The sequence below is a fragment of the Henckelia pumila genome, chromosome 4, assembly GCF_033568475.1.
Source record: "Henckelia pumila isolate YLH828 chromosome 4, ASM3356847v2, whole genome shotgun sequence".
Lineage (NCBI taxonomy): Eukaryota > Viridiplantae > Streptophyta > Magnoliopsida > Lamiales > Gesneriaceae > Henckelia > Henckelia pumila.
The window spans coordinates 54,556,761-54,581,572 of NC_133123.1; the positions used below are offsets into that span (position 1 = coordinate 54,556,761).

Below are 24,812 nucleotides of genomic sequence, written 5' to 3' on the forward strand. Positions count from 1 at the left end.
GAAAAACAAGAAGTACGAGTAAGAAAAAAAGAAATTAATGAAAAAGGGGTGCAATACAAGGACATCCCAGGGGGTCACCCATTCTAGTACTGCTCTCGCCCAAGCACGCTTAACTTCGGAGTTCTGATGGGATTCGAAGCATTAGTGCTTGTATGATCGCACCCAACAATGAATGAATTCTTTATTGTTTTGTCTCTCGAATTGCGGATCGTAGGAACAGGAGCTGCAGTTTCAAACGAAAATAACTTTCGATCTGCAGATAGTTACGGGAGCTTCAGCCTACTCACGCGAAGCTCTTCTCGATACCTACAGTGCGTATCTCGGTCTAAGAGACGGAGAAGCTCAATTTCAAACCCGGAGATGGTCTTTGGGGGCATTTTCCCGTAGGGCGCGCTGAGATCCACCGATGTGGCCCGCGTCACCCAGATCGCACGTTCACGTCGTGTGATTAAGTCTATTGCATCTTTTCTAACCTCGGATTGGACTGAAAGAGTCGTAAATAGGACGGAGAGGAATCGGAAGAACAAGATGTACGAGTAAGAAAAAAAGAAACTAATAAAAAAAGGAGAGCAACGCGAGGACTTCCCAGGGGGTCACCCATCCTAGTACTGCTCTTGCCCAAGAACGCATAACTTCAGAGTTCTGATGGGATCCAGTGAATTAGTGCTGTTATGATCGCACCCAACAATGATTGAATTCTTTATTTTTTGTCTCTCGAATTGCGGATCGGAGGAACAGGAGCTGCAGTTTCAAACGGACATAACTTTCAATCTCCTGAGAGTTACTGGAGCTTCAGCTTGCTCACGCAAAGCTCCACTCGATACCTATAGTGCGTATCTTGGTTAAAGAGACGGAGACGCTCAAATTCCAAAAAGGAGATGGTCTTTCGGGGAAGTTTTCACGTATGTTGTGTTGGGACTCACCAAAGAGGCCCGCATCACCCAAATCGCACATTCACATCGTATGATTCAGTCTATTGCATATTTTCTATCCCCGGATTGGACTGAAAGAGTCGGAAATAGGACGGAGAGGAATCGAAAGAACTAGAAGTACGAGTAATAAAAAAAGAAATTAATGAAAAAAGGGGTGCAACACGAGGACTTCCCAGGGGGTCACCCATCCTAGTACTACTCTCGCCCAAGCACACTTAATTTCGGAGTTTTGATGGGATCCGGTGCATTAGTGCTGGTATGATCGCACCAAACAGTGAATGAATTCTTTATTCTTTTTCTCTCGAATTGCGGATCGAAGGAATAGGAACTGCAGTTTCAAATGGACATAACTTTCGATCGGCTAAGAGTTACAGGAGCTTCAGCCTGCTCACGCGAAGCTCCTCTCGATACCTACAGCAAGTATTTCGGTCTAAGAGACGGAGACGCTCAAATTACAACCCGAAGATGGTCTTTCGGGGTGTTTTTCCCGAAGGGCGCAGGGACCTACCGAAGCGGCCCGCGACACCCAGATCGCACGATAACGTCGTGTGATTTAAGTCTATTGCATATTTTCTATCCGCGGATTGGACTGAAAGAGTCGGAAATAGGATGGAGAGGAATCAGAAAAACAAGAAGTACGAGTAAGAAAAAAAGAAATTAATGAAAAAGGGGTGCAACACAAGGACATCCCAGGGGGTCACCCATTCTAGTACTGCTCTCGCCCAAGCACGCTTAACTTCGTAGTTCTGATGGGATTCGAAGCATTAGTGCTTGTATGATCGCACCCAACAATGAATGAATTCTTTATTGTTTTGTCTCTCGAATTGCGGATCGGAGGAACAGGAGCTGCAGTTTCAAACGAAAATAACTTTCGATCTGCTGATAGTTACGGGAGCTTCAGCCTACTCACGCGAAGCTCTTCTCGATACCTACAGTGCGTATCTCGGTCTAAGAGACGGAGAAGCTCAATTTCAAACCCGGAGATGGTCTTTGGGGGCATTTTCCCGTAGGGCGCGCTGAGATCCACCGATGTGGCCCGCGTCACCCAGATCGCACGTTCACGTCGTGTGATTAAGTCTATTGCATCTTTTGTATCCTCGGATTGGACTGAAAGAGTCGTAAATAGGACGGAGAGGAATCGAAAGAACAAGATGTACGAGTAAGAAAAAAAGAAACTAATAAAAAAAGGAGAGCAACACGAGGACTTTCCAGGGGGTCACCCATCCTAGTACTGCTCTTGCCCAAGCACGCATAACTTCAGAGTTCTGATGGGATCCAGTGAATTAGTGCTGGTATGATCGCACCCAACAATGATTGAATTCTTTATTTTTTGTCTCTCGAATTGCGGATCGGAGGAACAGGAGCTGCAGTTTCAAACGGACATCACTTTCAATCGCCTGAGAGTTACTGGAGCTTCAGCTTGCTCACGCAAAGCTCCACTCGATACCTATAGTGCGTATCTTGGTTAAAGAGACGGAGAAGCTCAAATTCCAAAAAGGAGATGGTCTTTCGGGGAAGTTTTCACGTATGTCGTGTTGGGACTCACCAAAGAGTCCCGCATCACCCAGATCGCACGTTCATATCGTATGATTCAGTCTATTGCATATTTTCTATCCCCGGATTGGACTGAAAGAGTCGGAAATAGGACGGCGAGGAATCGAAAGAACTAGAAGTACGAGTAATAAAAAAAGAAATTAATGAAAAAAGGGGTGCAACACGAGGACTTCCCAGGGGGTCACCCATCCTAGTACTACTCTCGCCCAAGCACACTTAATTTCGGAGTTTTGATGGGATCCGGTGCATTAGTGCTGGTATGATCGCACCAAACAGTGAATGAATTCTTTATTCTTTTTCTCTCGAATTGCGGATCGGAGGAATAGGAACTGCAGTTTCAAATGGACATAACTTTCGATCGGCTAAGAGTTACGGGAGCTTCAGCCTGCTCATGCGAAGCTCCTCTCGATACCTACAGCAAGTATTTCGGTCTAAGAGACGGAGACGCTCAAATTACAACCCGAAGATGGTCTTTCGGGGAGTTTTTCCCGAAGGGCGCAGGGACCTACCGAAGCGGCCCGCGTCACCCAGATCGCACAATCACGTCGTGTGATTTAAGTCTATTGCATATTTTCTATCCGCGGATTGGACTGAAAGAGTCGGAAATAGGATGGAGAGGAATCAGAAAAAACAAGAAGTACGAGTAAGAAAAAAAAAATTAATGAAAAAGGGGTGCAACACAAGGACATCCCAGGGGGTCACCCATTCTAGTACTGCGCTCTCGCCCAAGCACGCTTTAACTTTGGAGTTCTGATGGGATTCGAAGCATTAGTGCTTGTATGATCGCACCCAACAACGAATGAATTCTTTATTGTTTTGTCTCTCGAATTGCGGATCGGAGGAATAGGAGCTGCAGTTTCAAACGAAAATAACTTTCGATCTGCTAATAGTTACGGGAGCTTCAGCCTACTCACGCGAAGCTCTTCTCGATACCTACAGTGCGTATCTCGGTCTAAGAGACGGAGAAGCTCAATTTCAAACCCGGAGATGGTCTTTGGGGGCATTTTCCCGTAGGGCGCGCTGAGATCCACCGATGTGGCCCGCGTCACCCAGATCGCACGTTCACGTCGTGTGATTAAGTCTATTGCATCTTTTCTATCCTCGGATTGGACTGAAAGAGTCGTAAATAGGATGGAGAGGAATCTGAAGAACAAGATGTACGAGTAAGAAAAAAAGAAACTAATAAAAAAAGGAGAGCAACACGAGGACTTCCCAGGGGGTCACCCATCCTAGTACTGCTCTTGCCCAAGCACGAATAACTTCAGAGTTCTGATGGGATCCAGTGAATTATTGCTGGTATGATCGCACCCAACAATGATTGAATTCTTTATTTTTTGTCTCTCGAATTGCGGATCGGAGGAACAGGAGCTGCAGTTTCAAACGGACATAACTTTTGATCTCCTGAGAGTTACTGAAGCTTCAGCCTGCTCGCGCAAAGCTCCACTCGATACCTATAGTGTGTATCTCGGTTAAAGAGACGGAGATGGTCAAATTCCAAAATGGAGATGGTCTTTCGGGGCATTTTCCCGTATGTCGCGCTGGGATCCAATGAAGCGGCCCGCGTCACCCAGATCGCACGTTCACATTGTATGATTCAGTCCATTGCATATTTTCTATCCGCAGATTGGACTGAAAGAGTCGGAAATAGGACGGCGAGGAATCGAAAGAACTAGAAGTACGAGTAAGAAAAAAAAAATTAATGAAAAAAGGGGTGCAACACGAGGACTTCCCAGGGGGTCTTCCATCCTAGTACTGCTCCCGTCCAAGCACGCTTCACTTCGGAATTTTGATGATATCCGGTGCATTAGTGCTGGTATGATCGCACCCAACAGTGAATGAATTCTTTATTCTTTTTCTCTCGAATTGCGGATCGGAGGAACAGGAGCTGCAGTTTCAAACGAACATAACTTTCAATCGGCTAAGAGTTACGGGAGCTTCAGCCTGCTCACGCGAAGCTCCTATCGATACCTACAACAAGTATCTCGGTCTAAGAGACGGAGGCGCTCAAATTACAACCCGGATATGGTCTTTCGGGGAGTTTTTCCCGAAGGGCGCTTGGACCCACCAAAGCGGCCCGCGTTACCCAGATCGCACATTCACGTCGTGTGATTTAAGTCTATTGCATATTATCTATCCACGAATTGGACTGAAAGAGTCGGAAATAGGACGGAGAGGAATCGGAAGAACAATATGTACGAGTAAGAAAAAAAGAAACTTATTAAAAAAGGGGTGCAACACGAGGACTTCCCAGGGGGTCACCCATCCTAGTACTGCTCTTGCCCAAGCACACATAACTTCGGAGTTCTGATGGGATCCGGTGCATTAGTGCTGGTATGATCGCACCCAATAGTGAATGAATTCTTTATTTTTTTGTCTCTCGAATTGCGGATCGAAGGAACAGGAGCTGCAGTTTCAAATGAACATAACTTTCGATCTGCTGAGAGTTACGGGATCTTCAGCATACTCACACGAAGCTCTTCTCAATACCTACAGCGCGTATCTCGGTCTAAGAGACAGAGAAGCTCAAATTCAAACCCGGAGATTGTCTTTGGTGGAATTTTTCCCGTACGGCACGTTGGGACCCACCGAAGTGGCCGTGTCACCCAGATCGCACGTTCACGTCGTGTGATTTAGTCTATTGCATATTTTCTATCCGCGGATTGGACTGAAAGAGTCGGAAATAGGACAGCGAGGAATCGAAAGAACAAGAAGTACGAGTAAGAAAAAACGAAATTAATGAAAAATGGGGTGCAACACGAGGACTTTCCAGGGGGGTCAACCATCCTAGTACTGCTCTCGCCCAGGCACGCTTAACTTCGGAGTTCTGATGGGATCCGAAGCATTAGTGCTGGTATGATCGCACCCAACAGTGAATGAATTCTTTATTGTTTTGTCTCTCGAATTGCGGATCGGAGGAACAGGAGCTGCAGTTTCAAACGAACATAACTTTCGATCGGCTAAGAGTTACGGGAGCTTGAGCCTGCTCACGCGAAGCTCCCCTCGATACCTACAGCAAGTATCTCGGTCTAAGAGACGGAGACGCTCAAATTACAACCCGGAGATGGTCTTTCGTTGCATTTTTCCCATAGAGCGCTGGGACCCACCGAAGCGGCCCGCATTACCCAGATCGCACGTTCACGTCGTGTGATTAAGTCTATTGCATCTTTTCTATCCGCGGATTGGACTGAAAGAGTCGGAAATAGGACGGCGAGGAATCGGAAAAACAAGAAGTATGTGTAAGAAAAAAAGAAATTAATGAAAAAGGGGTGCAACACGAGGACTTCCCAGGGGGTCACCCATTTCTGATGAGATCCGGTGCATTAGTGCTGGTATGATCGCACCCGACAGTGAATGAATTCTTTATTGTTTTGTCTCTCGAATTGCGGATCAGAGGAACAAGAGCTGTAGTTTCAAACGGACATAAATTTCGATCTGCTGAGAGTTACGGGAGCTTCAGCTTGCTCACGCGAAGCTCTTCTCGATACCTACAGCGCGTATCTAGGTCTAAGAGACGGAGAAGCTCAAATTCAAGCCCGGAGATTGTCTTTGGGGGCATTTTTCCCGTAGGGTGCGCTGAGACCCACCAAAGTGGCGCGCGTCACCCAGATCGCACGTTCATGTCCTGTGATTCAGTCTATTGCATCTTTTCTATCCGCGAATTGGACTGAAAGAGTTGGAAATAGGACGGAGAGGAATTGGAAGAACAAGATGTACGAGTAAGAAAAAAATAATAATAAAAAAGGGGTGCAACACGAGGACTTCCCAAGTGGTCACACATCCTAGTACTGATCTTGCCCAATCACGCATAACTTCGGAGTTCTGATGGGATCCAGTGCATTAGTGCTGGTATGATCGCACCCAACAGTGAATGAATTCTTTATTTTTTTGTCTCTCGAATTGCGGATCGGAGGAACAGGAGCTGCTATTTTAAACGAACATAACTTTCGATCGGCTGAGAGTTACTGAAGTTTCAGCCTGCTCACGCGAAGCTCCACTCGATACCTATATTGTGTATCTCGGTTAAAGAGACGGAGATGCTCAAATTCCAAAATGGAGATGGTCTTTCGGGGCATTTTTCCCGTATGTCGCGCTGGGACCCACCGAAGCGGCCCGCGTCACCTTGATCGCACGTTCACATCGTATGATTCAGTCTATTGCATCTTTTCTATCCACGAATTGGACTGAAAGAGTCGGAAATAGGACGGCGAGGAATCGAAAGAACAAGAAGTACGAGAAAGAAAAAAAAAATTAATGAAAAAAAAGGTGCAACACGAGAACTTCCCAGGGGGTCACCCATCCTAGTACTGCTCTCACCAAAGCACGCTTAATTTCGGAGTTTTAGTGGGATCTGGTGCATTAGTGCTGGTATGATCGAACCCAACAGCAAATGAATTCTTTATTGTTTTTCTTTTGAATTGCGGATCGGAGGAACAGGAGCTGCAGTTTCAAACGGATATAACTTTCGATCGGCTAAGAGTTACAGGAGCTTCAGCCAGCTCACGCGAAGCTCCTCTCAATACCTACATCAAGAATCTCGGTCTAAGAGACGGAGACGCTCAAATTACAACCCGGAGATGGTCTTTCGGGGCGTTTTTCCCATAGGGCGCGCTGGGACCCATCGAAGAGGCCCGCGTCACCAAGATCGCACGTTCACGTCATGTGATTAAGTATATTGCATCTTTTCTATCGGCGGATTGGACTGAAAGAGTCGGAAATAGGACGGCGAGGAATCGGAAAAACAAGAAGTACGAGTAAGAAAAAAAAATTAATGAAAAAGGGGTGCAACACGAGGACTTCCCAGGGGATCACCCATCCTAGTACTGCTCTCACCCAAGCACGCTTAACTTCGGAGTTCTGATGAGATCCGGTGCATTAGTGTTGGAATGATCGCACCCAACAGTGAATGAATTCTTTATTATTTTGTCTCTCGAATTGCGGATCGGAGGAACAGGAGCTGCAGTTTCAAACGGACATAACTTTCGATCTGCTGATAGTTATGGGAGCTTCAGCCTACTCACGCGAAGCTCTTTTCGATACCTACAGCGCGTATCTCGATCTAAGAGACGAAGAAGCTCAAATTCAAACCCAGAGATGGTCTTTGGGGGCATTTTTCCCGTAGGGCGTGCTGGGACCCACCGAAGTGGCCCGCGTAACCCAGATCGCACGTTCACGTCGTGTGATTCAGTCTATTGCATCTTTTCTATCCGCGGATTGGACTGAAAGGGTCGGAAATACGACGGAGAGGAATCGGAAGAACAAGATGTACGAGTAAGAAAAAAAGAAACTAATAAAAAAAAAGGTGCAACACGAGGACTTCCCAGAGGGTCACCCATCCCAGTACTGCTCTTGCCCAAGCACGCATAACTACGAAGTTCTGATGGGATCCGGTGCATTAGTGCTGGTATGATCGCACCCAAAAGTGAATGAATTCTTTATTTTTTTGTCTCTCGAATTGCGGATCAGAGGAACAGGAGCTACAGTTTCAAACGGACATAACTTTTGATCGGCTGAGAGTTACTGGAGCTTCAGCCTGCTCACGCGAAGCTCCACTCGATACCTATAGTGTGTATATCGGTTAAAGAGAAGGATATGCTCAAATTCCAAAACAAAGACGGTCTTTCGAGGCATTTTTCCCATATGTCGCGCTGGGACCCACCGAAGCGGCCCGCGTCACCCAAATCGCACGTTCACATCGTATGATTCAGTCTATTGCATCTTTTCTATCCGCGGATTGGTCTGAAAGAGTCGGAAATAGTGAAACGACCCTAACTCTATAATTAATAAATAAATATGCGGAAATTTTTTTATTTTTTTTTTCTAAGTAAAAATATGTACATACATGCCCATACATATATGCACAGAATAATTAGATTTAAAAATAAATAACTTGAATAAAAATAATGCAACAAATCGAAAACTTAACATTTCATAATTTAAATATCTGAGTCATGCGTTAAATAAAATACTGACAAAAGTGAAATAAATTAAAGTTTTGCATGCACTGAAAATTACTTAAAATAAAATATCACAAATCACAACCACTGAAAATAATTAAAATGTAACATGCTAAAAATTCGAGACATGCATAAAGACTCAGACAACGGTCACGGGGGATCACTGCCAGTCTGCTCATACGTCCTCGCCGCCGGTAGGAGCTACATCCTCCTCCAAGTACTCACCTGCACTATACCAGTGTAGTGAGCTTAGAGGCCCAACATGATAACATAACAAGGGTTGAAAATAATTTAAATCACTTTAATACTAATACATAACATATACATGAATGAGCATGCTTAAAAAAATATCATTGACATCACATAACTTAAATTAACTTAAATATCATAACATAAATAATACATACATTGTTGAGCAAAGTATTTTCTAACATCGCATGGTTGTATCCATAGTGTAACCTTAAATCATACATTAAATACTGATCAGCGTGGAAACCAACGTACGTGGCGGTGACGAATCACCTCTTAAATTGGCAGTAAACTGCCCTTCAATAGTTCACATATGGGGACGAATCCCCCTTCAAATTGTCACACTACTTTAACTTCCAACATAAAATATTTTCTTTTGCTCAACCTTAAACATTAAATAATGCATAAAATTATTTCATGAATGCATGCACTTAAATAAAATGTGTGTCCTTCATATTTATTTAATTTAATTTCATACTAACATATAAATATTAAAAAAATAACTTCAACGCATAAAAATAATTAAATATATATTCAGGACACATGCAAATTTCTCATGTATTGTACTGAACTGCTGGCCCTAACACTCAAGCCCATTTTCTTAAATTCTGGCCCACTAACACTGAGACTGGCCCATTAACATACTTAAGCCCAATAATATATATTCTAAGCCCACTTAATTAATTAAAGCCCATTAACAAACTTAAATGTAACCCATTAATTTAATTAATCTAATTAACCCAATAAAACACTTAAATTTAATAATTAACTTAAAATTAAAAATACCCGAGCCCAATTAACTTAACCCGGACCCGGACCCAACTAACTTAACCCATGAACCACGTGAAAGAGTGGGTGCCCGGTGAGCCATTTTGTGGCTAAGGGCTTTGATGACTCAATGTATAAACAATCTTTTGTTTAATATAATTTACACTTTTATAATGGCGTTTACTTTATCTTTTATCATATTATTATGTTGTGACATACTATAAGATGTTTAGATGAAGACCTTGAATATACTATAGTGTATGTAAGATGTGGTAGCACATGGGGATGGCTATCATGAAACACATTTTATAGTCACTGTATATTCTAAACAGTTCCTAGTCGATTGAGCCGTCCGTTAATAAGGATAAGGATCGCTCGAGATTGAGACTAGCATTTGCGATGCCGAGTACCACGTTTCATTGGTATGGAACATAGACATGTTCAAAGCATGCAAATGGATATTCATACGATGAATGATCGAACTACCCTATCCGGACTTTCCAAGTGGTTATCATTTATCGAGTGGATAAAGTCCGCGGTTTTGGTTGTACACCATTAGTCCTTACTACTTGAAACATCATTGAGACTCTATATGCTAGTACTGTACTTTGACTCGTTTACCGACTCTATTGGGGTAATCAGGTGTCGGGATTGGGTACAGTTAGAACACATATAGGAGTCGATGCTTTGTTGTCAAGGATTCACCACATACTTGCGAGTGTGGATATCCTATGCAATCTGAGGAGATATTAGTGTGACGAATCTCTGGCCAGAGTACATGATGTGTTTTAAGAAATGGTTTCTTAGTAGCACATGCGATGTCACTATTTGATCTTCAAGATGCATTGCATAGTTATCGAATCTCGAACGACTCTTGATTTACCAATGGTTGTTGATTCGATCGGGATATATGGATGAAGGGACCGTACTGTACGCTAACAAAAATCTATTGGTTCTTGCAGGCACTATCAGTGATACCTAGGGAATCATGGGGCGATGTTGCTAGGAGCTCTTACCATGATTCGATGGGCAAGTCGGAAATTGTTGTTCCGAGTCACAAGGAGTTGTGAGCCCACGGCTAGCTGTATCCCTGAACCATTGAGGGTCACACAAGTAATGGATTTTTAATTTCCATTGAGATAGTTAAATTTAAAGAGTTAAATTTAATGAACAAATAAGTGGGACTTCTTATTTAATAGTAGAGGGAGTAAGATTTCCTAAAATGACATAGGTATGGGCATTTTTGGAAATCACTGAATTCGGATTCAGAAAATTTATCTTGACTTTAAAAGATGCATAAATGGTTTTTGTGCACATTGGTGAAATTGGTTTATCAATCTGAGTCACGATGAATTTTATATTAATTTCTGAACATGCGGGCTTTGCTTGTCAGGCTTGAACTTATGACTAATGGGCCCTAAGCTATTAGCAGCCCATATTATAAATAAGTTATTACAGTACAGAAATTACGCAACAGAGGTCACAAAATATTTTCGAAAACCCTATTTTTCCCTACTGTGGCCGCCGCCCCCTCCCTCTCCGCTCGAAAAATTCGGCCTGTGAATTTTGAATTTGCAGTCTGGTTTAACGGATCAAATTCGTTAATTCTCTTCGTAGAAACTTCTGATAGATTTTCTAGTGCAATCTATCAGAGGGATTAAACTTCTGTTCGTGGACCTGATTGAAGAATTGTTCGTCCATCAGTTCCTGGGATATACAACAAGAGCAGAGTAATCTGTTGGTGTCCATAATCTCGTTTCGAGATTCAAGGTAAAAATTTAATTGTTATTTAATTTTTACACGCACAATTTAATCGTAAAGTTTTGATACCCATGATATGGAATCGTTCCATATAAAAATTTTAAACTTCCGCTGCACCGGGTATCAATTCTGATTGATCTGATCACCGTTATCCAACAGTGGTATCAAAGCCAGGTTGCTCAGATCAAGCGATTAAATTAATCGATTGTACAAAAAAAATTTTTAAGCCTCGGTTTTTTAAACAAAAGATTTTAAAAATTTAAAAATTAATGGGCAAACCCGGGGCAGCGACGGGCTGCCCGGCCCGAGCCCCTTTTGGAGCGCGGGCTGCCCGGGATCGTCCCGGGCGGCCCGGGAAAATTAATTTTTATTTTTTTAATTAAAATTTTAATATGTTAAAATTCTTTTTGGTCCGATCGAAAATTGTTTTTGATTGGTCCACGAGGCGTCGGATCGAATTGTTCGAGTCCAAAAATTTTAAAATTTATTTTTGGATAAATTTGAATTTTTGGAAAATTTATAGATTTTATCCGTTAAATCAGATTTTATGAAATTAATTATTTTTGGTACAATTGATGATAAGATATGATCTTATGGAAATATTGAGTAAAATATGATTTTATGTATAAAATTGGATTTTATATGTAAAATATGATTTTATTTAATAAAAAGATAAAATATGATTTTGTATGTAAAATAAGATTTTATATATGGAATATGATTTTATCCTTTTAATTTAATTGCCATTGCATGTTATCCAATAAATTAATTTTGAATTAAATATTATTGGATAAGGATGATCGATTTCCATAACCAATTTTATAGGTGTATGTTAGGGAATTTACATTTGTTTTTATTGTTGTTGGATTTATTAATGGGCCTGGTTTTTGGCCCAATATGAATTGTCATATGTAATAAAAGTGGGCCTGGTTTATGGCCCGTTCCCACCCCTTAAAATGTATCCCCTACTTTTCATAGTTATTTATTGTTAATACATTATACTTAGTGGGAGATGAAGATTGGAAGCGTGGTGGGCCCAGCAGACAATAAAGACTGAAGAAATGTAAATTGGAAGCACAATGTAATAGGATTGCATTGCAAACTTGCATATTACCTAGGATTGGACTTAGACTCGTGATTGGCAACCACGGGTCGATTAGAAATGGAATCGATCATCCTATATAATATATGATATTATCGTTGTATGCATGTTTAGACTAAATTGTATGAATCCCGCAAGCATACAAATTTTAAATGATGAGACAAATTTTCAAAATTAAAATCCCTCATTTTAAATATGATTTAAAATTGATATCAAGATAAATAAAGGAAATTTAAATATTGTTTAAATGTTCCTACCTTCCATCAATGATCAATGTATGAGATGCTACCCGCGGATACGGTCCGGCTCATATTATTGGGGGGGCCCGTTCGTCGGAAAGCTGTACATTGGATCGACACATGTTGTAAGTTGGGTGGAACTCCCATGGGATCGGCTCATATTATTGGGGGATCCACATGGCGATCGTCTATCACAACTTAATATTGATGGGTCATCTTGACATGTCACAATAAACGGCGTCATATTATTGGGCCCTTATTGGACATGAGGTAAAAACGTGGAGGTTGCTTTGGAAGCAATTGGGCTCTACCTATTGAAAATTATGGTTGGCTGATATTATTCGGGACCATAGTTTGTTAATTGGACTCCATGTTCCCACTAAGGAAAACAGTTTCCTGTTTTCACTAGAGGGTAGTGAAATCGTTAAAATAGTGGGAGTGAGATTCATAAAATAAATTTCGCTTATTTTATGTCTTAGTAAATTAATTAAACAATCATCGATAATTGTCTGTTTCATCTCAGTATATCATTATGATGAATCTTCGTAATCCACATGTTTCAATTCTCGAACAAAACAAACTTACTGGCGCAAACAATACAGAATGATTCCATAAGTTAAGATTGTCCTAAGTTCGGAAAAGATTTTCTAAGTGTTAGAAAAGGCTTCTCCGAAAACAGCCCCGGCTGATGTAACTGCCGAAAGGTTGGCCGAACTAGAGAAATGGTTGGACCATGATCTCAAGGCCAAATGTTACATGCAAAATTCTAACAAAAATTTTTATGACGTTCAATAATCAATAGTTGACTATTGAATGGGGCAAGAAGGGTAAGTCCGCATAATGAATAAATGTTATTCCGAATCACAAAGGTTGTGAACCCATGGCTAGTTGTATCCCTGACCCTTTGGACAAGTCTAAACAAGTTTGCCATCACTGCAAGAAACCCGGTCATTGGAAACGTAACTGCAAGGAATACCTCGAGCAGTTGCGAACTGCAAAGGGTATGATTTACATTGAAATAAATGTTTTTCTTAATACTACTTCTAGGGTATTGGATACCAGATGTAGATCTCACATTTGCAATGAGTTACAAATGATGACAAGAAGTAATAGGCTAAGGATGGGTGAGACCCAGTCAAGGCTAGGGAATGGTTCCAGAGTTAAATCCATAGCTATGGGAAATATTTGTTTAATTTTGCAAACCAATTTTAAGTTGTATTATGAGAAAGATATTTTTATTTGTGGCAAAGATTTCATTAAAACATTATTTCTATTTCTATGCTTGATATAGATGGGTTTTCTTGTAATTTTGTGAATGGGATTTGCAATATTTACAAGAATGAATGTTTGATTTGAAGTGGACAATTTAAAAACGATCTATATAACTTAAAATTAAAAGACGTTTCAATGAATTATGTCGATAAACCGGTAACAACGAACAAAAGGAAAATCGATAGTCAAAACCCGGCAAACCTTTGGCATGCTAGGCTAGGTCATATTTCCTCAAGGAGGATGAACAAGCTAGTGGGAGAGGGCATGTTTGATATGTCTGATATTAACTCTCTATCTACTTGTGAATCCTGCCTAAAAGGAAAAATGACTAAATCTCCATTCAAGGGGAAACCTGAACGTAGTCAAAATCTGTTGGATTTGATCCATTCAGATATTTGTGGTCCATTTAGAATTGGTACTCAATTTGGCCACACCTACTTCATTACCTTTACTGATGATTATTCTAGGTATGGGTATTTATATTTAATGAAATATAAGTCTGAAGCATTTGAAAATTTCAAAGAATTCAAGGCTGAAGTAGAAAACAAGCTAGGTAAAAGTATTAAAGCACTTCGATCGGATCGAGGTGGAGAATACTTAAGTACCGAGTTTTTGGACTATCTGAAAGAGAATGGGATTCTCTCTCAGTGGACTCCTCCTATGACACCTCAGCTGAATGGTGTATCGGAGCGTCGTAATCGAACATTGTTGGACATGGTTCGATCCATGATGAGCTTCACTGAGCTTCCAACTTCGTTTTGGGGCTACGCGCTTGAAACGGCGGTATTGTTGTTGAACAACGTCCACACCAAAGCAGTGGATAAAACACCATACGAGTTATGGAATGGCAAAGCTCCTAATTATTCGTACTTGAGGATTTGGGGATGTCCCGCTTACGTGAAGCAGACAGTGGGAGATAAGTTGGATAGTCGATCCGCCTTATGTTATTTTGTAGGGTATCCGAAGAATTCAATCGGATATTATTTCTATCATCCTACTGAAACAAAAGTGTTTGTTTCAAGGAATGCCACCTTCTTGGAGAAGGAGTTCTTATTGGATAAGAAAGGCGAGATGATGGAACTCGAAAAAATTCGAGAAGAACCCAAGATACAAAATAATGATCCTACACCTCAGGAACCATTGATGGACACGCCTATACCTAGAAGATCCGAGAGGACTTCTAGACCTCCTATTCGATATGGTCTTCTTCTTGAAGGGGATCAAGATGAACCCGACGTTGGATGTGATCCAAGAAACTTCAAGGAAGCAATTTCTGATGCGGATTCAAATTTATGGCTTGAAGCTATGCAGTCGGAAATAGATTCGATGCATACAAATCAAGTTTGGTCTTTAGTAGATCCTCCCGATGGAATTGTTCCAATAGGGTGTAAATGGATCTACAAGAGAAAGCTTGGGCCTGATGGTAAGGTATTGACCTACAAGGCTCGATTGGTGGCGAAAGGTTATACTCAAAGACAAGGAGTTGACTATGATGAAACCTTTTCACCAGTTACAATGTTCAAGTCCATAAGAATCCTTATTGCCATAGCTGCTTGGTATGACTATGAGATATGACAAATGAATGTGAAGACTGCATTTCTTAATGGAAACATTAAGGAAGAGATCTATATGATGCAGCCTGAGGGATACACATCCATGGGAAGCGAGCATAAGGTATGCAAGCTTCAGAGATCAATTTATGGTCTAATACAAGCATCAAGAAGTTGGAACCAGAAATCTATTGGTTCTTGCAGGCACTATCAGTGATACCTAGGGAATCATGGGGCGATGTTGCTAGGCGCTCTTACCATGATTCGATGGGCAAGTCGGAAATTGTTGTTCCGAGTCACAAGGAGTTGTGAGCCCACGGCTAGCTGTATCCCTGAACCATTGAGGGTCACACAAGTAATGGATTTTTAATCCCCGTTGAGATAGTTAAATTTAAAGAGTTAAATTTAATGAACAAAGAAGTGGGACTTCTTATTTAAGAGTAGAGGGAGTAAGATTTCCTAAAATGACATAGGGATGTGCATTTTTGGAAATCACTGAATTCGGATTCAGAAAATTTATCTTGACTTTAAAAGATGCAGAAATGGTTTCTGTGCACATTGGTGAAATTGGTTTATCAATCTGAGTCACGATGAATTTTATATTAATTTCTGAACATGCGGGCTTTGCTTGTCAGGCTTGAACTTATGACTAATGGGCCCTAAGCTATTAGCAGCCCATATTATAAATAAGTTATTGCAGTACAGAAATTACACAACAGAGGTCACAAAATATTTTCAAAAACCCTATTTTTCCCTACTGTGGCCGCCGCCCCCTCCCTCTCTGCTCGAAAAATCCGGCCTGTGAATTTTGAATTTGCAGTCTGGTTTAACGGATCAAATTCGTTAATTCTCTTCGTAGAAACTTCTGATAGATTTTCTAGTGCAATCTATCAGAGGGATTAAACTTCTGTTCGTAGACCTGATTGAAGAATTGTTCGTCCATCAGTTCCTGGGATATACAACAAGAGCAGAGTAATCTGTTGGTGTCCATAATCTCGTTTCGAGATTCAAGGTAAAAATTTAATTGTTATTTAATTTTTACACGCACTATTTAATCGTAAAGTTTTGATACCCATGATATGGAATCGTTCCATATAAAAATTTTAAAATTCCGCTGCACCGGATATCAATTCTGATTGATCTGATCACCGTTATCCAACACCACGGACTTGACCCGGACCACCAACCCAACCCGGAAACCCACATGAAACCCTAGGACCCATCGCCCTATCCCCGTCTCGGCTGCGGCCGTGAGCAGAAGCCACGGCCTGCTCCGGCCGCCCCTGGCCGGAGCGCCGCCGCCCAGACGTAGCCCACGTCTGGGCGGACCTAACCTGCACCAGCCCCCAGCCCCATGCAGCCTGGACCACCGAACCCCAACCCCTTCCTCCGAAACCCTGGCCTGCGTCCCCCCCTTTGTCGATCGCCTCTTAGCTCCATGTCTGGGCTCGTTTGGCTCGAGACACTCGAGCCATTCGAGCCTAGACCCAACTTAGACCCCTTACCAACCGTAACCAGCAGCTAGAACCAACCATGTCCAAAAAAATCGTGAGATGAATGAATAAACATGTAAACAAGCTTCAACCACAAACACCGATCCTCTTTTCTGAAAATTATTAAAAAAAAACTTCTATGCACACGCACACACACCTGTAATACTGATATCGTGAAGAAAAGTGAAAGAAGACATGCCTTTCACCGATAAAATAATAGAAGGGATCGACGGGACGAATCCGGGACGACGATCGGACGAAAACTAGACAAAACCTTCAAAAGTTGGCTATGGATTCCTCCTTGGCTGATGGCTCGATGAAGAAGATGATGGAGGATGGGTGTGTCGGCTGAGTGAGGGTAATCGGGTGAGGGGTTGGGTAGATTAGGTTAAGTTTTGGTTTTTAAAATAATTAAAATTAGTTAGATAGATAATATCATTTAATTAGATTAGTAATATACAAAAAATGTAAAATTTTAAACTCTTAAAAATACAAAATAATCTACTATCAAACATAAATCCCGAAATTAAAAATTAAGGGAGATTTAAAAATACTAAAAAGTCATTATTTTGGCTTATTTTGAATAAAAACGGACTCCTAAAATTATATAAAATTAAATACTAAAAATATTGAGGAAATAAAACTCAAAATAATATTTTTGGGCTCTAAAAAGACTTATAAAATAATTTGGATAGAAAGCGGTCATCTCGTCCATCCACGGTCCCGACTACGCGATCAAAAACAATTAAATACTAAAAATCATAAAATCACCAATTATGGGTTAAATGCTTAAAAATAAATTAAATCATGCACAAATAATTCCACATAATTATTTAACCCATAATCTAAAATTCTAAATAAATAAATTTCCTAATTATGCATGCGAATTCACGTATTTAAAATACCGGGTGTTATAAATAGGACGGCGAGAAATCGAAAGAACAAGAAGTACGAGTAAGAAAAAAAGAAATTAATGAAAAAAGGGGTGCAACACGAGGACTTCCCAAGGGGTTAACCATCCTAGTACTGCTCTCTCCCAAACACGCTTAACTTCGGAGTTCTGATGGGATCCGGTGCATTAGTGCTGGTATGATCGCACCCAACAGTGAATGAATTCTTTATTGTTTTGTGTCCCGAATTAGGGATTGGAGGAACATGAGCTGCAGTTTCAAACGGACATAACTTTCGATCGGCTAAGAGTTACGAGAGCTTCAGTCTGCTCACGCGAAGTCCCTCTCGATACCTACAGCAAGTATCTCGGTCTTAGAGACGGAGACGCTCAAATTACAACCCAGAGATGGTTTTTCGTGGCGTTTTTCCCGTAGGGCGCTGGGACCCACCGAAGCGGCCCGTGAAACCTAGATCGCACGTTCACGTCATGTGATTAAGTCTATTGCATCTTTTCTATCTGCGGATTGGACTGAAAGAGTCAGAAATAGGACGGCGAGGAATCTGAAAAACAAGAAGTACGAGTAAAAAAAAAAGAAATTAATGAAAAAGGGGTGCAACACGAGAACTTCCCAGGAGGTCACCCATCTTGGTACTGCTCTCGCCCAAGCACGCTTAACTTCAGAGTTCTAATGGAATCCGGTGCATTAGTGCTGGTATGATCGCACCCAATAGTAAATGAATTCTTTATTGTTTTGTCTCTCGAATTGCGGATCAGAGAAACAGGAGCTGCAGTTACAAACGGACATAACTTTCGATCTGCTGAGAGTTATGGGAGCTTCAGCTTGCTCACGCGAAGCTCTTTTCGATACCTACAGCGCGTATCTTGGTCTAAGAGACGAAGAAGCTCAAATTCAAACCCGGAGATTGTCTTTGGGGGAATTTTTCCTGTAGGGCGCGCTGGGACCCACTGAAGTGGCCCGCGTCACCCAGATCGCACGTTCACGTCCTGTGATTCAGTCTATTGCATCTTTTCTATCCGCGGATTGGACTTAAAGAGTCGGAAATAAGACGGAGAGGAATCGGAAGAACAAGATGTACGAGTAAGAAAAAAAAAAACTAATAAAAAAAGGGGTTCAACACGAGGACTTCCCAGGGGGTCACCCATCCTACTCTGTTTTTGCCCAAGCACGCATAACTTCGGAGTTCTGATGGGATCCGGTGCATTAGTGCTGGTATGATTGAACCCAACTGTGAATGAATTCTTTATTTTTTTGTCTCTCGAATTGCGGATCGGAGGAACAGGAGCTGCAGTTTCAAACGAACATAACTTTTGATCTGCTGAGAGTTACGGGAGCTTCAGCCTGCTCACGCGAAGCTCTTCTTGATACCTACAGTGCGTATCTCGGTTTAAGAGACGAAGAAGCTCAAATTCAAACCCGGAGATGGTCTTTTGGGGCATTTTTCCCATATGGCGCACTGGGACCCACCAAAGTGGCCCGCGTAACCCAGATTGCACGTTCACGTCGTGTGATTCAGTCTATTGCATCTTTTCTATACGCGGATTGGACTGAAAGAGTCAGAAATAGGACGGAGAGGAATCGGAAGAAAAAGATGTACGAGTAAGAAAAAAAGAAATTAATAAAAAAAAGGGGTGCAACACGAGGACTTCCCAGGGGTCACCCATCCTAGTACTGCTCTTGCCCAAGCACGCATAACTTCGGAGTTCAAATGGGAACCGGTGCATTAGTGCTGGTATGATCGCACCCAACAGTGAATGAATTCATTATTTTTTTGTCTCTCGAATTGCGGATCAGAGGAATAGGAGTTGCAGTTTCAAACGGACATAACTTTCGATCGGCTGAGAGTTACTGGAGCTTCAGCCTGCTCACGCGAAGATCCACTCGATACCTATAATGCGTATATCGGTTAAAGAGATGGAGACACTCAAATTCCAAAATGGAGATGGTCTTTTGGGGCATTTTTCCCGTATGTCGCACTGGGACCCACCGAAGCGGCCCGCGTCACCCAGATCGCACGTTCACATCGTATGATTCAGTCTATTGCATCTTTTATATCCGCGGATTGGACTGAAAGAGTCGGAAATAGGACGGCGAGGAATCGAAAGAACAAGAAGTATGAGTAAGAAAAAAAGAAATTAATAAAAACAAGGGTGCAACACAAGGACTTCTCAAGGGGTCACCCATCCTAGTACTCCTCTCGCCCAAGCACGCTTAACTTCGGAGTTCTGATGTGATCCGGTGCATTGGTGCTGGTATGATCGCACTCAACAGTGAATGAATTCTTTATTGTTTTGTCTCTCGAATTGCGGATCGGAGGAACATGAGCAGCAGTTTCAAACAGACATAACTTTCGATCTGCTAAGATTTACGGGAGCTTCAGCCTGCTCACGCGAAGCTCCGCTCGATACCTATAGCAAGTATCTCGGTCTTAGAGATGGAGACGTTCAAATTACAACCCGGAGATGGTCTTTCGTGTCCTTTTTCCCGTAGGGCACGCTGGGACCCATCGAAGCGTCCCGCGTCACCTAGATCGCACGTTCACATCGTGTGATTAAGTCCATTGCATCTTTTCTATCCGCGGATTGGACTGAAAGAGTCGGAAATAGGACGACGAGGAATCGGAAAAACAAAAAGTACGAGTAAGAAAAAAAAATTAATGAAAAAGGGGTGCAAAACGAAGACTTCCCAGGAGGTCACCATCCTAGTACTGCTCTCGCCAATGCACGCTTAACTTCGGAGTTTTGATGGGATCCGGTGCATTAGTACTGGTATGATCGAACGCAACAGTGAATGAATTATTTATTGTTTTGTCTCTCGAATTGCGGATCGGAGGAACAGGAACTGCAGTTTCAAACGGACATAAATTTTGATCTTCTGAGAGTTACGGGAGCTTCAGCTTGCTCACGCAAAGCTCTTCTCGATACCTACAGCGCGTATCTCGGTCAAAGAGTCGGAGAAGCTCAAATTCAAACCCGGAGATGGTCTTTGGGGAAATTATTCCCGTAGGGCGCGCTGGGACCCACCGAAGTGGCCCACGTCACCCAGATCGCACGTTCACGTCGTGTGATTCAGTCTATTGCATCTTTTCTATCCGCGGATTGGACTGAAAGAGTCGGAAATAGGACGGAGAGGAATCGGAAGAACAAGATGTACGAGTAAGAAAAAAAACTAATAAAAAAAGGGGTGCAACACGAGGACTTCCCAAGGGGTCACCCATCGTAGTACTGCTCTTGTCCAAGTACGCATAACTTCGGAGTTCTGATGGGATCCGGTGCATTGGTACTGGTATGACTGCACCCAACAGTGAATGAATTCTTTATTTTGTTTTCTCTCGAATTGCGGATCGGAGGAACAGGAGCTGCAGTTTCAAAAGGACATAACTTTTGATCGGCTGAGAGTTACTGGAGCTTCAGCCTGCTCACGCGAAGCTCCACTCGATACCTATAGTGCGTATCTCAGTTAAAGAGACGGGGACGCTCAAATTCCAAAACGGAGATGGTCTTTCAGGGCATTTTTCCAGTATATCGCGCTGGGACCCACCGAAGCGACCCGCATCACCTAGATCACACGTTCACATCATATGATTCAGTCTATTGCATCTTTTCTATCAGCGGATTGGACTGAAAGAGTCGGAAATAGGATGGCGATGAATCGAAAGAACAAGAAATACGAGTAAGAAAAAAGAAATTAATGAAAATTGGGGTGAAACACGAGGACTTCCCGGGGGGTCACCCATCCTAGTACTGCTCTCCCCCAGGCACGCTTTATTTCGGAATTCTGATGGGATCCGGTGCATTAGTGCTAGTATGATCGCACCCAACAGTGAATAAATTCTTTATTGTTTTGTCTCTCGAATTGCGGATCGGAGGAAAAGGAGCTGCAGTTTCAAATGGACATAACTTTCGATCGGCTAAGAGTTACGGGAGCTTCAGCCTGCTCACACGAAGATCCTCTCGATACCTACAACAAGTTTCTTGGTCTAAGAGACGGAGACGCTCAAATTACAACCCGGAGATGGTCTTTCGTGGTGTTTTTCCCGTAGGGCGCGTTGGACCCACCGAAGCGGCCCGCGTCACCCAAATCGCACGTTCACATTAAGTCTATTGCATCTTTTCTATCCGCGGATTGGACTGAAAGAGTCGGAAATAGGACGGCGTGGAATCGGAAAAACAAGAAGTACGAGTAAGAAAAAACGAAATTAATGAAAAAGGGTTGCAACACGAGAGATTCCCAGGGAGTCACCCTTCCTAGTACTGCTCTCGCCCAAGCACGCTTAACTTCGGAGTTCTAATGGGATCCGGTGCATTAGTGCTGGTATGATCGCACCCAACAGTGAATGAATTCTTTATTGTTTTGTCTCTCAAATTGCGGATCGGAGGAACAGGAGCTGCAGTTTCGAACGGACATAACTTTCGATCTGCTGAGAGTTACGGGAGCTTCAGCCTGCTCACGCGAAGCTCTTCTCGATACCTACAGCGCGTATCTCGGTCTAAGAGACAGAGAAGCTCAAATTCAAACCCGGAGATGGTCTTTAGGGGCATGTTTCCCGTAGGGCGCTCTGGGACCCACCGAAGTGGCCCGCGTCACCCAGATCGCATGTTCATGTCGTGTGATTTAGTCTATTGCATCTTTTCTATCCGCGAATTGGACTAAAAGAGTTGGAAATAGGACGGAGAGGAATAGGAAGAACAAGATGTACGAGTAAGAAAAAAAACTAATAAAAAAAGGGGTGCTACACGAGGACTTCCCAGGGGGTCACCCACCCTAGTACTGCTCTTGCCCAAGCACGCATAACTTCGGAGTTCTGATGGGATCCGGTGCATTAGTGCTTGTATGATCGCACCCAACATTGAATGAATTCTTTATTTTTTTGTCTCTCGAATTGCGGATCAGAGGAACAGGAGCTGCAGTTTCAAACGGACATAACTTTCTATCGGCTGAGAGTTACTGGAGCTTCAGCCTGCTCACGCGAAGCTCCACTCGATACCTGGTGGCGCTTATCGTGTACGCCCAAATTACCCGACTCACTCAGATAAATAAAAACATGCAGTAGTGTGAGTAGGGATCGTTTCCATGAGGAAAGGTAAAATTCCGTGTTCTTTAAAAATACGAAAATAGTGAAAAAGGGGGTTTTTGGTTTGAAATTTACTCACTAAAATTTAAAAACAATTATGAATGCAATTCTATCAATTACCAAGCACAATTAAATCACAACGGAAAATTCAATAAGGGACAAGCCTTGGTTTTGGTCAACTACACCCTTGATGTCATTCGTTCGATAATCGATTATCTAAAAATATTTAATCCTGTTGAATATTCTTAATTGGAAATTAAATTCCTGTTTCACCTTAATTGTAGTTAACTAGACACAAGCGTTCTAAGATAACCCTTACCAATGAATTAACCGAATACAAGCGATTAGATTTAAACCCACGATAGCATGCAAACTAGTAAAACTGATAAATCTAGACAACCCATACACAAGCAGATGAATTTAGCCTAGTCAATTATTATCCCTACAATTCCTAATCTCACAAGCGGACGATTATTAATTGCAGTTGCTTCGCAAATCAGATAATTCAAACTCCAATTTAGCAATAGATTTTATATAAGAATTATCAGGTGATCAAGCTAATAATCAAATATACAATCATGAAATAAATCAGAATAATTATTGATACTCAACAATAATCAAATTCTATAAAACATAAATCTCACGAATAAATTAATCAAGGGCTTCGTCTTCCTTAACCAAGTATTAGGAACTAGCCAACACAATTCATGAAGAACAAAATAAAAATAATAATAAAAGGCGGAATTCTAGAATTCTCAAAAAAAACCTAGTCTTTGCAAGAGATAAATCTTCCAGTCCAATTGAAAGTCTGCGTCCTTTCTTCTTAACCATCCTAGTACTGCTCTCTCCCAAACACGCTTAACTTCGAAGTTCTGATGGGATCCGGTGCATTAGTGCTGGTATGATCACACCCAACAGTGAATGAATTCTTTATTGTTTTGTCTCCCGAATTAGGGATCGGAGGAACAGGAGCTGCAGGGGATCACCCATCCTAGTACGAGGGGTGCAACACGAGGACTTCCCAGGGGATCACCCATCCTAGTACTGCTCTCGCCCAAGCACGCTTAACTTCGGATTTCTGATGGGATCCGGTGCATTAGTGCTGGTATGATCGTACCCAACTGTGAATGAATTCTTTATTATTTTGTCTCTTGAATTGCGGATCGGAGGAACAGGAGCTGCAGTTTCAAACGGACATAACTTTCAATCTGCTGACAGTTACGGGAGCTTCAGCCTACTTACGCGAAGCTCTTCTCGATACCTACAGCGCGTATCTAGGTTTAAGAGATGGAGAAGCCCAAATTCAAACCCGGAGATGGTCTTTTGGGGCATTTTTCCCGTAGGGCGCGCTGGGACCCACCGAAGTGGCCCACATCACCCAGATCGCACGTTCATGTCGTGTGATTCAGTCTATTGCATCCTTTCTATCCGCGGATTGGACTGAAAGAGTCGGAAATAGGACAGAGAGGAATCGGAAGAACAAGATGTACGAGTAAGAAAAAAAGAAACTAATAAAAAAAGGGGTGCAACACGAGGAATTCCCAGGGGGTCACACATCCTAGTACTGCTCTTGCCCAAACACGCATAACTTAAGAGTTCTGATGGGATCCGGTGCATTAGTGCTGGTATGATCGCACCCAACAGTGAATGAATTCTTTACTTTTATGTCTCTTGATAAGTGTATTTTATACACTTAATTTATATATGATTTTAATTATTAATTTTTTGTTTTGAGCAGATTTATGTGGGTGTTTTGTTATTTTTGTGTTTGTAGGGAATTATGGAAATTATTTGGAGAAGAGAGGAAAAGTGAGAAAAAGAAGAAAAAGAAGAAAGAATAAAAGAAAGAAGAAAAGAAACTATCAGAAAAGAAGAAGGAATAGTATTGGGCTTTTTCAATTTGGGCTTATTGATCAGCGCTTGATTGAGCGCTAAACAATGAAGTGAGAAGCG

At 42.0% G+C, this 24,812-nt stretch overlaps 21 non-coding genes and 6 pseudogenes across 21 annotated transcripts; all 27 read right to left on the reverse strand.

Moving 5' to 3' along the window:
- Window positions 1–45: 45 nt before the first annotated feature.
- LOC140869210 (5S ribosomal RNA) lies at window positions 46–164 on the reverse strand. Its single transcript, XR_012146596.1, has one exon. It is a non-coding gene; the product is annotated as a 5S ribosomal RNA (ribosomal RNA).
- Window positions 165–564: 400 nt separating this feature from the next.
- Window positions 565–683, reverse strand: LOC140869599 (5S ribosomal RNA; annotated as a pseudogene).
- A 400-nt stretch (window positions 684–1,083) lies between these two features.
- On the reverse strand, window positions 1,084–1,202 carry LOC140870499 (5S ribosomal RNA). Its single transcript, XR_012147458.1, has one exon. It is a non-coding gene; the product is annotated as a 5S ribosomal RNA (ribosomal RNA).
- Window positions 1,203–1,600: 398 nt separating this feature from the next.
- On the reverse strand, window positions 1,601–1,719 carry LOC140869347 (5S ribosomal RNA). The gene has a single exon (XR_012146726.1). It is a non-coding gene; the product is annotated as a 5S ribosomal RNA (ribosomal RNA).
- A 400-nt stretch (window positions 1,720–2,119) lies between these two features.
- On the reverse strand, window positions 2,120–2,238 carry LOC140869113 (5S ribosomal RNA). The gene has a single exon (XR_012146503.1). It is a non-coding gene; the product is annotated as a 5S ribosomal RNA (ribosomal RNA).
- A 400-nt stretch (window positions 2,239–2,638) lies between these two features.
- LOC140870500 (5S ribosomal RNA) lies at window positions 2,639–2,757 on the reverse strand. Its single transcript, XR_012147459.1, has one exon. It is a non-coding gene; the product is annotated as a 5S ribosomal RNA (ribosomal RNA).
- Window positions 2,758–3,155: 398 nt separating this feature from the next.
- LOC140869786 (5S ribosomal RNA) lies at window positions 3,156–3,277 on the reverse strand (annotated as a pseudogene).
- Window positions 3,278–3,677: 400 nt separating this feature from the next.
- LOC140869371 (5S ribosomal RNA) lies at window positions 3,678–3,796 on the reverse strand. The gene has a single exon (XR_012146752.1). It is a non-coding gene; the product is annotated as a 5S ribosomal RNA (ribosomal RNA).
- A 398-nt stretch (window positions 3,797–4,194) lies between these two features.
- On the reverse strand, window positions 4,195–4,313 carry LOC140868963 (5S ribosomal RNA). Its single transcript, XR_012146359.1, has one exon. It is a non-coding gene; the product is annotated as a 5S ribosomal RNA (ribosomal RNA).
- Window positions 4,314–4,712: 399 nt separating this feature from the next.
- LOC140870357 (5S ribosomal RNA) lies at window positions 4,713–4,831 on the reverse strand. Its single transcript, XR_012147321.1, has one exon. It is a non-coding gene; the product is annotated as a 5S ribosomal RNA (ribosomal RNA).
- A 400-nt stretch (window positions 4,832–5,231) lies between these two features.
- Window positions 5,232–5,351, reverse strand: LOC140868432 (5S ribosomal RNA). Its single transcript, XR_012145851.1, has one exon. It is a non-coding gene; the product is annotated as a 5S ribosomal RNA (ribosomal RNA).
- An 876-nt stretch (window positions 5,352–6,227) lies between these two features.
- LOC140869119 (5S ribosomal RNA) lies at window positions 6,228–6,346 on the reverse strand. Its single transcript, XR_012146509.1, has one exon. It is a non-coding gene; the product is annotated as a 5S ribosomal RNA (ribosomal RNA).
- Window positions 6,347–6,746: 400 nt separating this feature from the next.
- Window positions 6,747–6,865, reverse strand: LOC140869676 (5S ribosomal RNA; annotated as a pseudogene).
- Window positions 6,866–7,262: 397 nt separating this feature from the next.
- On the reverse strand, window positions 7,263–7,381 carry LOC140868232 (5S ribosomal RNA). Its single transcript, XR_012145659.1, has one exon. It is a non-coding gene; the product is annotated as a 5S ribosomal RNA (ribosomal RNA).
- Window positions 7,382–7,782: 401 nt separating this feature from the next.
- Window positions 7,783–7,901, reverse strand: LOC140868556 (5S ribosomal RNA). Its single transcript, XR_012145968.1, has one exon. It is a non-coding gene; the product is annotated as a 5S ribosomal RNA (ribosomal RNA).
- A 9,955-nt stretch (window positions 7,902–17,856) lies between these two features.
- LOC140868114 (5S ribosomal RNA) lies at window positions 17,857–17,975 on the reverse strand. The gene has a single exon (XR_012145547.1). It is a non-coding gene; the product is annotated as a 5S ribosomal RNA (ribosomal RNA).
- A 398-nt stretch (window positions 17,976–18,373) lies between these two features.
- On the reverse strand, window positions 18,374–18,492 carry LOC140869027 (5S ribosomal RNA). Its single transcript, XR_012146420.1, has one exon. It is a non-coding gene; the product is annotated as a 5S ribosomal RNA (ribosomal RNA).
- Window positions 18,493–18,893: 401 nt separating this feature from the next.
- LOC140869562 (5S ribosomal RNA) lies at window positions 18,894–19,011 on the reverse strand (annotated as a pseudogene).
- A 402-nt stretch (window positions 19,012–19,413) lies between these two features.
- LOC140868753 (5S ribosomal RNA) lies at window positions 19,414–19,531 on the reverse strand. Its single transcript, XR_012146154.1, has one exon. It is a non-coding gene; the product is annotated as a 5S ribosomal RNA (ribosomal RNA).
- A 401-nt stretch (window positions 19,532–19,932) lies between these two features.
- On the reverse strand, window positions 19,933–20,051 carry LOC140870521 (5S ribosomal RNA). The gene has a single exon (XR_012147479.1). It is a non-coding gene; the product is annotated as a 5S ribosomal RNA (ribosomal RNA).
- A 398-nt stretch (window positions 20,052–20,449) lies between these two features.
- Window positions 20,450–20,567, reverse strand: LOC140869710 (5S ribosomal RNA; annotated as a pseudogene).
- Window positions 20,568–20,965: 398 nt separating this feature from the next.
- LOC140868492 (5S ribosomal RNA) lies at window positions 20,966–21,084 on the reverse strand. The gene has a single exon (XR_012145907.1). It is a non-coding gene; the product is annotated as a 5S ribosomal RNA (ribosomal RNA).
- Window positions 21,085–21,484: 400 nt separating this feature from the next.
- On the reverse strand, window positions 21,485–21,603 carry LOC140869394 (5S ribosomal RNA; annotated as a pseudogene).
- A 391-nt stretch (window positions 21,604–21,994) lies between these two features.
- On the reverse strand, window positions 21,995–22,113 carry LOC140870355 (5S ribosomal RNA). Its single transcript, XR_012147319.1, has one exon. It is a non-coding gene; the product is annotated as a 5S ribosomal RNA (ribosomal RNA).
- A 398-nt stretch (window positions 22,114–22,511) lies between these two features.
- LOC140868681 (5S ribosomal RNA) lies at window positions 22,512–22,630 on the reverse strand. Its single transcript, XR_012146087.1, has one exon. It is a non-coding gene; the product is annotated as a 5S ribosomal RNA (ribosomal RNA).
- A 1,229-nt stretch (window positions 22,631–23,859) lies between these two features.
- LOC140867915 (5S ribosomal RNA) lies at window positions 23,860–23,978 on the reverse strand. The gene has a single exon (XR_012145355.1). It is a non-coding gene; the product is annotated as a 5S ribosomal RNA (ribosomal RNA).
- Window positions 23,979–24,379: 401 nt separating this feature from the next.
- LOC140869240 (5S ribosomal RNA) lies at window positions 24,380–24,498 on the reverse strand. The gene has a single exon (XR_012146624.1). It is a non-coding gene; the product is annotated as a 5S ribosomal RNA (ribosomal RNA).
- Between the last annotated feature and the right edge of the window lie 314 nt (window positions 24,499–24,812).